Source organism: Oncorhynchus masou, unplaced genomic scaffold, assembly GCF_036934945.1.
Source record: "Oncorhynchus masou masou isolate Uvic2021 unplaced genomic scaffold, UVic_Omas_1.1 unplaced_scaffold_1948, whole genome shotgun sequence".
Classification (NCBI taxonomy): Eukaryota; Metazoa; Chordata; class Actinopteri; order Salmoniformes; family Salmonidae; genus Oncorhynchus; species Oncorhynchus masou.
The window spans coordinates 87,045-97,123 of NW_027008442.1; the positions used below are offsets into that span (position 1 = coordinate 87,045).

The window sequence follows — 10,079 nt, forward strand, 5'->3', positions numbered from 1 at the left end:
ATAACAACATGTATGTAGTTCACACCATGAACAGAGACTAATAACAACATGTATGTAGTTCACACCATGAACAGAGACTAATAACAACATGTATGTAGTTCACACCATGAACAGAGACTAATAACAACATGTATGTAGTTCACACCATGAACAGAGACTAATAACAACATGTATGTAGTTCACACCATGAACAGAGACTAATAACAACATGTATGTAGTTCACACCATGAACAGAGACTAATAACATGTAGTTCACACCATGAACAGAGACTAACAACAACATGTATGTAGTTCACACCATGAACAGAGACTAATAACATGTAGTTCACACCATGTGTGTGTGTGTGTGTGTGTGTGTGTGTGTGTGTGTGTGTGTGTGTGTGTGTGTGTGTGTGTGTGTGTGTGTGTGTGTGTGTGTACATCCCAGTTCCTCACCTGTCTCCTGCTTCGTTGTTCTGTAGGTTCATCAATGTTCTAGTGTGTTCTATGGAGCCTCGAGGGTAGTTCTTTTCTCTCTCCCGCGTCCACAAACTCCCGGCGAAACGGGTAGCCATAGTTGACGTTGTCGCCACAGCCACCCCACAGCCAATCACGCGGTAGGTCACGGGGTCGAGCGGGCGCGGCTGCATCCGCAGGTAGAGAGTTCTCCTTCCCGACACGCCCTGCTCACCGCGTTCACCACGCCTGCTGCACTGATGGCATAGGTGAAGGCTGTCTCCCTGCTGCCTGTCGGATGGACACAAACACACACACACACACACACACAGAGAAAAACACACACAAGACGGTTAGCATACAATGGTAGAAGGTCCAAGACACACTTACACTCACTCGCTCGCACGCACGCACGCACGCACGCACGCACGCACGCACGCACGCACGCACGCACGCACGCACGCACGCACGCACGCACGCACGCACGCACGCGCCGCACGCACGCACGCACGCACGCACGCACGCACGCACGCGACGCGACGCACGCACGCACGCACGCACGCACGCGACGCGACGCGCACGCACGCACGCACGCACGCACGCACGCACGCACGCACGCACGCACGCACGCACGCACGCACGCGCGCCGCACGCACGCCGCACGCACGCGCGCGCACGCACGCACGCACGCACGCACGCACGCACGCACGCACGCACGCACGCACGCACGCACGCACGCACACACACACACACACACACACACACACACACACACACACACACACACACACACACACACACACACACACACACACACACACACACACACACAATGCCACTTGGGTTTGGTTAGCTAGCGCTTTAAGCTGGCCAGTTAACCATGGTCTCTGTTATTGATGTGTGACTACAGGGACAATAGACAATGGGGCCTGGCGTCAGGAGATGAAGGAGCTGGGGCCCTGAATGGAGAGAGAGAAAGATGACTGAGAGAGAGAGATGACTGAGAGAGAGAGAGAGAGAGAGAGAGAGAGAGAGAGAGAGAGAGAGAGAAAGATGACTGAGAGAGAGAAAAAATACAGAGAGAGAGAGAGAGAGAGAGAGAGAGAAGAGGAAGCGATTCCCAAACCTTCCACAACAAAGCCATCACCTACAGGGAGATGAACCTGGAGAAGAGTCCCCTAAGCAAGCTGGTCCTGGGGCTCTGTTCACAAACACACCCTACAGAGCCCCATGACAGCAGCACAATTAGACCCAACCAAATCATGAGAAAACAAAAAGATAATTACTTGACACATTGGAAAGAATTAACAAAAAAACAGAACAAACTAGAATGCTATTTGGCCCTACACAGAGAGTACACAGCGGCAGAATACCTGACCACTGTGACTGACCCAAAATTAAGGAAAGCTTTGACTATGTACAGACTCAGCGAGCATAGCCTTGCTATTGAGAAAGGCCGCCGTAGGCAGACATGGCTCTCAAGAGAAGACAGGCTATGTGCTCACTGCCCACAAAATGAGGTGGAAACTGAGCTGCACTTCCTAACCTCCTGCCCAATGTATGACCATACTCACTGAGTCTGTACATAGTCAAAGCTTTCCTTAAAGTTTGGGTCAGTCACAGTGGACAGGTATTCTGCCACTGTGTCCTCTCTGTTTAGGGCCAAATAGCATTCTAGTTAGTTCTGTTTTTTTGTTGATTCTTTCCTATGTGTCATGTAATTATCTTTTATTTTCTCATGATTTGGTTGGGTCTAATTGTGTTGCTGTCCTTGGGCTCTGTGGGGTCTGTTTCTGTGGGGTCTCTCTCTCTCTGTCTGTCTCTCACACTCTCTCTCTCTGTCTCTCTCAATTCAATTCAAAGGGCTTATTGGCATGGGGAAATCTCTCTCTCTCTCCCCCCATCTGCTGTGCAGGTGTTACCAATGATGTATATAAACCCTGGATTGTCAATGCTATGTATTGGCCATTAAGAGGCTTTGAAACCACCGGTCAGCCATATTGCCACTCCCCAGTAGAATCAGTCCTCCATAGGAACGAATGGAATTCTGCAGTATTTTAATAAAACATTTGAAGGAAAAAATTACATATATTCAAGTAACATTAGTATCCCTATATATAAAATAGTTTTGTATGTCGTGTTTTGTATTATTTGTTTTGCACCCAGAACTCTGGGTCTTGTTGTTCCTGTCTGCTCTTTTATGTTTAGATAAGAATTGTATACTTGTCTTGTATACCTATACACCATTCTTGTGTGTGTTCAATAAAAAATATTTGAAACATAAAATATATACTTATATATATATATATATATATTTCTATTTTTCTTTAATTGTATGTTTAGCTCACATAATATAATTTACAAGTATGCTTTATTGTGTCTGTAAAAGAATAGATGTGGAAAAAACGAATGTATACATTAATAGATTAATTTCTATAGATTCCAAAATAAATAAAAATTACAACTGGGGGAGTTCCAAGATGGAGGCACTGCGGCTTCAACACAACGGCCCCTACTTGACATCTAGTGTATATATAAATCATTGGGTGTTACCTGACAGGCTTTCCATTGGATGGACATACCATCTGGAATGCAGATCTCAAGGTTTCACATACTTCAGCATCGGAGCCTTGGTGGGCCTCGGACTCTCTATACAAGCAAATAAACGTAACCTTGGCAGCTGGCACTCTGTCTCCAAATGTGTTTTGGGGAACGTAAACAATGAAAAATATATTCTGTTGACGTTTTATGATTTGGAAATGCTTAAATAATTCGTGAGTTTGATATTAAATATATATATATATATGTAGTCATTGCCTATATTGACATATCTTTGGAAGTAATTCGCCTGTGGATGCCACTTTGGCCAACCAAGAAAGAGGGCATCAGTTTACAATGCCAATGTCTGTCAGTAAGATAAACATATATATTGTTTTATTCCATGTAAACCGCAACTCCGCATTTAAGACTGGCTATCCTGATTCTGGCACTGTTATAACAGAAATGTCACGTGTCAAAAGTTGTCATTATGAGTTCTCTTAAAAACAGAATGTAGGTTACATGAGCCAGGCGACAGGAGCCGGAGCGCGATAAAGACGAGGGCTTTTATTGGCCCATAGAACCGATACTTCAAATAGCAGCCCGGATCTGCCGAGTCCGTGTCACCCCTTGATTGCATTTCAAAAGGAGGCCGTGGACAATAGCAGGCTAACACCTCAATAAAAACTCTCAAGCGATTGACTGCAAACAACTCCTTTGCTGTTTTGGGAACGGCGAGGGGAGGGAGGGGATCGGTCCTCCGGCCTGACTGGCCGTCGGAGGGGGATACTGCTACACCAGAGGGAGAATAGAGAAGCTATGGGCTACTGGACACCACCATCTCTAGCCTACACCTCCTCTAACTATAGAACGGAACTAACACTCAGTTGTCGAGAGAAATCTGACTGACAATTAAGCGCAATGATTTTTTTATTTGGAAACATTAAGTTTGTTATAAGGTTCCACTATCTAATAGTTGAACTGATACAAAAGCACGTTCAAGAATACAGGTACGGTTATCCGCGTTGCCTCTAAAGTGCACTAATTCTACGTTTACAATTCAAAATGTAAACATAAACATGTGTCATCACCTACCGCCGCATCGGCCTATCACTCATTAGCTCTGGTCCAGCGCATTCGTGCGCGTTCCTTATTAACTAACCGTTAGTGAAATAAATGGTCACTAACGCCCTGAACCAGAGCTTGCCTTTATCCCAATCCCACCGTGTGACTGGCTCACCTATCTGCTAGCCTTTATCCCAATCCCACCGTGTGACTGGCTCACCTATCTGCTAGCCTTTATCCCAATCCCACCGTGTGACTGGCTCACCTATCTGCTAGCCTTTATCCCAATCCCACCGTGTGACTGGCTCACCTATCTGCTAGCCTTTATCCCAATCCCACCGTTTGACTGGCTCACCTATCTGCTAGCCTTTATCCCAATCCCACCGTGTGACTGGCTCACCCATCTGCTAGCCTTTATCCCAATCCCACCGTGTGACTGGCTCACCTATCTGCTAGCCTTTATCCCAATCCCACCGTGTGACTGGCTCACCTATCTGCTAGCCTTTATCCCAATCCCACCGTGTGACTGGCTCACCTATCTGCTAGCCTTTATCCCAATCCCACCGTTTGACTGGCTCACCTATCTGCTAGCCTTTATCCCAATCCCACCGTTTGACTGGCTCACCTATCTGCATGACGCGTCCGAACACGGATGCATTATCCACGGTGCTACAGTTCCACCGCCGCTGCCTGAACTGGTATTGACATTCATTGATGCCCGTCTTGGCCCTCGCCAATGTAGACCATATGGTCCTGGTAGAGCTGGCACAGCTTCCTCTGCCCTGGGAGAGTCCCGTCAGCTGGCTGCACAGAGGCTGGGCCCGATGATGTACATCTCCGGTCTCTGGATAGGGTTCATCGCTAACGACCTGCATGCACGGATGGGAAATAGGAGGTTGGTCGTTATATACAGTGTTGAGAAAATAAACGTGTATTATAGTGTGTGGATGAGGCGTAAAATAGCAGGCAGTTGAGCCGATATGGCTTCAGTCAAAGATTCGCCGTTTCAATATGTCATATAAAGCGGTACAATTGGTAATAATGGAAGACATGCGTGAATTAAATCCCCAAATAATAAATATAAAGGAAAACATATATAGTCTATTCTACTGTGGAAATAAAGACAGGTAAATATCGCATCGGTAATGAAATAATGATGTGCTGTAGCGACGTCAAATGATGAGGAATATGATCGGAATGTTCTCCATCAGAGTGGAACGTTTGGCAGCAAGCTCTCCGCACAACGTCAAGATGCGGTGTTCCACTCTGCGGAGTTCTCCTGTTTCCCCATTCCACAAACAGCTTGGCCATTTGTGCGTAGCATGGGTAAATATTGTGACAAAGTCACCACATTTGTTCTTCCACTGGTCTCCTCCACGACACAGTAGAACACACGACACCACAACACAAAACAACACACGGACGCTCTCTCAAACCCCAATCACAAAACCCACCATCTGTAAATTAACGAATCAACTGCGCATGAACTAAGTACGCAGCGATATAGAAACTGTACAGAGTTAATTTGACATAATAAAAAGTTCAACTTACAACCAGGAGTTGGCGTCCACCAGTAGTTGCGAGCTGCATGCGATGAGAGCGACCGCCAGCAGTAAGTGTTGCTGGGCGCTGCTGCACGGTCTCCGGCTGGTTCTGGTCTCCATGACCCCTTGCGCCACCATCACCGCCAACAAACACCAAAACCGGGAAGAAGTGCCCCTCTGTGAAAAAGACGGATCAAAAAACAACCTCTGTAATCCGCTGCGGGGGGTTCTGGGTTCACAGAGATGACGATGCCGAGACAACCAAGAGTCAATATCCGATTCCGTGGAGATAAGGTGTCCTGCGCATTAGCCCCATGACTTTATTGACTTGTAGCTTTGTCTAAACTCCGTTCGGAACGCCTAATCCGAATTCCCAGTCGTGCGTAAAATGTGTACAAGGAAGAAAACCTGATTTTACGCATTAGGATCTATAGGCTAAGATGCGTTTAGTAAGGAGACATCAGATGTGCGTTCTGATGAGGACTAAAGTCAAATTAAAAAACACAGTCCATGAAAAGTTTAGATGACGTTGGTTAATGTTGTTGATCCGATAAGATGCATGTCTCACACTGGTATTTCCCAGGAGATTACAAATACACGGCTATTTATGAAAACATTTGAACAAGTGTTCATTCCTTGCCTCGATCTGATCTACTTTGTAAGTTTACATTCTAAACACTGACTGCCTCTCCTCATCCCACCCCTCTCATCCCCTCTTCTCCTCATCCCATCCCTCACTCCCCCTCCCCTCTTCTCCCCTTGTTTTACGGGCAAGGGGAGGGACGGACACCCGCGGGGAACACGGTTCATGTCAACTCAAATTGTATTTGTCACATGCTCCGAATACAACATGTGTTTACCGTGAAATTACAAGCCCTTAACCAACGATGCAGTTTTAAGAAAATAATGTTTAAGAAAACATTTAGGAAACAAACTAAAGGAATAAAAAGCAACAGAATAAAGTAACAATAACGAGGCTATATACAGTACAGGGGTACCGGTACCGAGTCAATGTGGAGGCTATATACAGTACAGGGTACCGGTACCGAGTCAATGTGGAGGCTATATACAGTACAGGGGTATCGGTACCGAGTCAATGTGGAGGCTATATACAGTACAGGGGTATCGGTACCGAGTCAATGTGGAGGCTATATACAGTACAGGGGTATCGGTACCGAGTCAATGTGGAGGCTATATACAGTACAGGGGTATCGGTACCGAGTCAATGTGGAGGCTATATACAGTACAGGGGTATCGGTACCGAGTCAATGTGGAGGCTATATACAGTACAGGGGTACCGGTACCGAGTCAATGTGGAGGCTATATACAGTACAGGGGTATCGGTACCGAGTCAATGTGGAGGCTATATACAGTACGGGGGCACCGGTACCCGAGTCAATGTGCCGGGGCACCGCTAGTCAAGGTAAAGGAGGTAATATGTACTTGTAGGTAGGGGTAACATAACTATGCATAGATAATAACAGAGAGGAGTAGCAGTGTGAAAGAAAAGGGGGGGGGGGGGTCATTGCGCAAGGCGGAGACCACCGGAGGGCCATAGCATAACATGGGAACACACCAAATGGGGAGAGAGAGAGAGGTGAATTGAGAGAAACCCTTGAATTGAAATAGAGAGAGAGACAACAGTGTAAGTAGCAAACAGTCATTTTGTGACTCAGACCTGATTCTGCACAAGTTGCACACTAAAGACAACATCTCAACACCAAAGCCCTTCCCGGTGTATACAATGAGCATTCTGCTGTTACTAGAATATCAGAGGAACCCAATTTAAACAAACCCAATAAGGATTTTTAAGCACTATTAAATAATCGTAATGTAATTGTCATTTATTTTTATTGGTATGAAAAAAAGAAACGACATGGCACCAATACAAACACCTATTTAAAACTGTGTGTGTGTGTGTGTGTGTGCGTGCGTGTGTGTGTGCACGTTTTATTATACTTGTGAGTACCAGAAGTTAAGTTTAGGTTAGGTTTAGGGTTAAGGTTAGGGGTTAAGGTTAGGTTTAGGGTTAAGGTTAGGTTTAGGGTTAAGGTTAGGTTTAGGGTTAAGGTTAGGTTTAGGGTTAAGGTTAGGTTTAGGGTTAAAGTTAGGTTTAGGGTTAAGGTTAGGTTTAGGGTTAAGGTTAGGTTTAGGGTTAAGGTTAGGTTTAGGGTTAAGGTTAGGTTTAGGGGGTTAGGTTTAGGGTTAAGGTTAGGTTTAGGGGTTAGGTTTGGTTTAGGGTTAAGGTTAGGGTTAAGGTTAGGTTTAGGGTTAAGGTTAGGTTTAGGGTTAAGGTTAGGTTTAGGGTTAAGGTTAGGTTTAGGGTTAAGGTTAGGTTTAGGGGTTAGGTTAGGTTTAGGGTTAAGGTTAGGTTTAGGGGTTATGTTTAGGGTTAAGGTTGGGTTTAGGGGTTAAGGTTAGGTGTAGGGGTTAGGGAAAATAGGATTTTGAATGGGAATTAATTGTTGGTACCCAGAAGGTCCTCACAAGTTAGTAAGTCATACCTGTGTGTGTGTGTGTTGATGTGCCCTTGTGTGTGTGTGTGTGTGTGTGTGTGTGTGTGTGTGTGTGTGTGTGTGTGTGTGTGTGTGTGTGTGTGTGTGTGTGTGTGTGCATGCGTGCGTGCGTGCAAGAGAGATTAATGGAGTTAACGTTTTGGAAAATTTCACAATTCCATCAAAGTTCATGTGCGTTAAATCCCCTTTTACTTCGACTTGATGATTTGTTTGAATAAACGTGAGTGCTTCGAAAACCTTAATCCTCCTTTGGATAAGAAAATAAAGCCGGCACACACATTGAGCTCTGAAGACTAGCTCCTCTAAAGAAAAGGCGTGTTGAAGCGAGCTTTCCTTATTTCAAATGTTCGCAAAGACAAAGTAAAACTCCATGCTGGAATGGGAACCTCTGATCTAAAGTCCTTCCACTTTCTGAAGTCGCCCAGTTCAGAGTCGTCGATAATAAAATAGTCCAAAGCCGAACTACTACAAATACGTCTTTAGAGATATGTTGAACCATATGCGCATAGCTGCACACGTTTGCGGATTGTTCCAGGCTGCATGACAACCGGGCGTGATGGGGAGTCCCATAGGGCAGCGCACAATTGGCCCAGCGTCGTCCGGGTTTTTGCCGGGGTAGGCCGTTATTGAAAATAATAATTTGTTCTTAACTGACTTGCCAAGTTAAATAAAGGTTCAATCAAATAAAGCAACACAAAAGCATGTTATGAGGAGCAATAAAACGAATTGAATTCAGTAACAACCGGAATAAAACCCATCAAACTCGGAAAGGGAAGCTTTTACTTTGCACTGTGTAAAAATATAACATAGTATTCGAATGTCATAAACCTATCTTTAAAAAAACTAGAAACATTTCCATTCATGTTCACAGAAAATGAAATAAACGAAGAGCATTGTAGCTCTGCTCGTGGCACATGCAGGACGCAGAGGGGTCCAGACGAGCAGGTTGACCAGTATTTCCCGGGTCTTCCGTTCTACTGGTCTCCGTTCCATAGACCAGACAGTCAGTGGACATATAGGGCCTTGACTGGCGCGAGAGACGCCACTCGATTTCCGACCGGTCTCTGCATGATAATGCCACTGACGCCTTTCATCTTTCCCCAAACCCGGAGGCCTGCACCCCAACCATCAACTTTTCACGCGCCCGCGGTCGCCTTCCATCCTAGACCGACCCCCCTCCCCTCCTGTAAAGTGTCTTGACTGCCTGCAATATACATCCAGTGCTCATGTTGTAGTGTTATGTTGTTTGAATGTGTACTAGGGTGCAATAGGTCTACTTGTAGACCATTAGTTTCCCTGTGCTTGACTCCTTTGACGTTGGTTTCAGTGGAGAAAAATTAATGAAATAATTAACGTTTTTTGTGTCCCCCAATAGGACACCTAATTCTCAATGTCTTTCAAATTCCCTTAAAGTGATAAATCATTTTAGAGTGCTATTAGTGTTTCACCTCCACAAACACATCTCATACCTTACACCTCTCCCGATTGGTTGCATTTGTTTGCAGGACTATATGACCAGACAGTCAAAATAGCCGGATTATAAATAATTATTTATTGAAGGCAATTTTATAATGAAGCAATATTCCTGTTTTTGGGTTAACAGCGCCCTCTGCTGGTTAAATTGACATGGTAACCATTTCCCTGTTTATCTAACAGTCACCACAATCAGTCCCGAATCCCAGTATAGAATACAACAGCAGAGTAGGCTATTATAGAGGCTAACCACTGCCCTCCAGTGGCAACATGTAATAATTACACTTACGCTGATGGAGAAAAAAATCTGACGCTGTAGAGATCAAGTAGGTTATATTACATTAAAACGAGTGTGATATTTATGAATTGATTAGGCCTATTGCGTGTTAATTTTTTTAATCTAATGGATTGACTGTGATTTACTGGCAGGACAAATTGAAGTTAATGTTATCTATCATTTATTAGCAGTGTGAACTGTGAAGATCAGAACATGCAGTACCTAATTGCT

General features: G+C 45.0%; 1 pseudogene; it reads right to left on the reverse strand.

The window, feature by feature from the left end:
- LOC135532620 (protein Wnt-5b-like) overlaps positions 1–5,755 on the reverse strand; it is a 38,327-nt pseudogene extending 32,572 nt beyond the window's left edge.
- Positions 5,756–10,079: the final 4,324 nt, after the last annotated feature.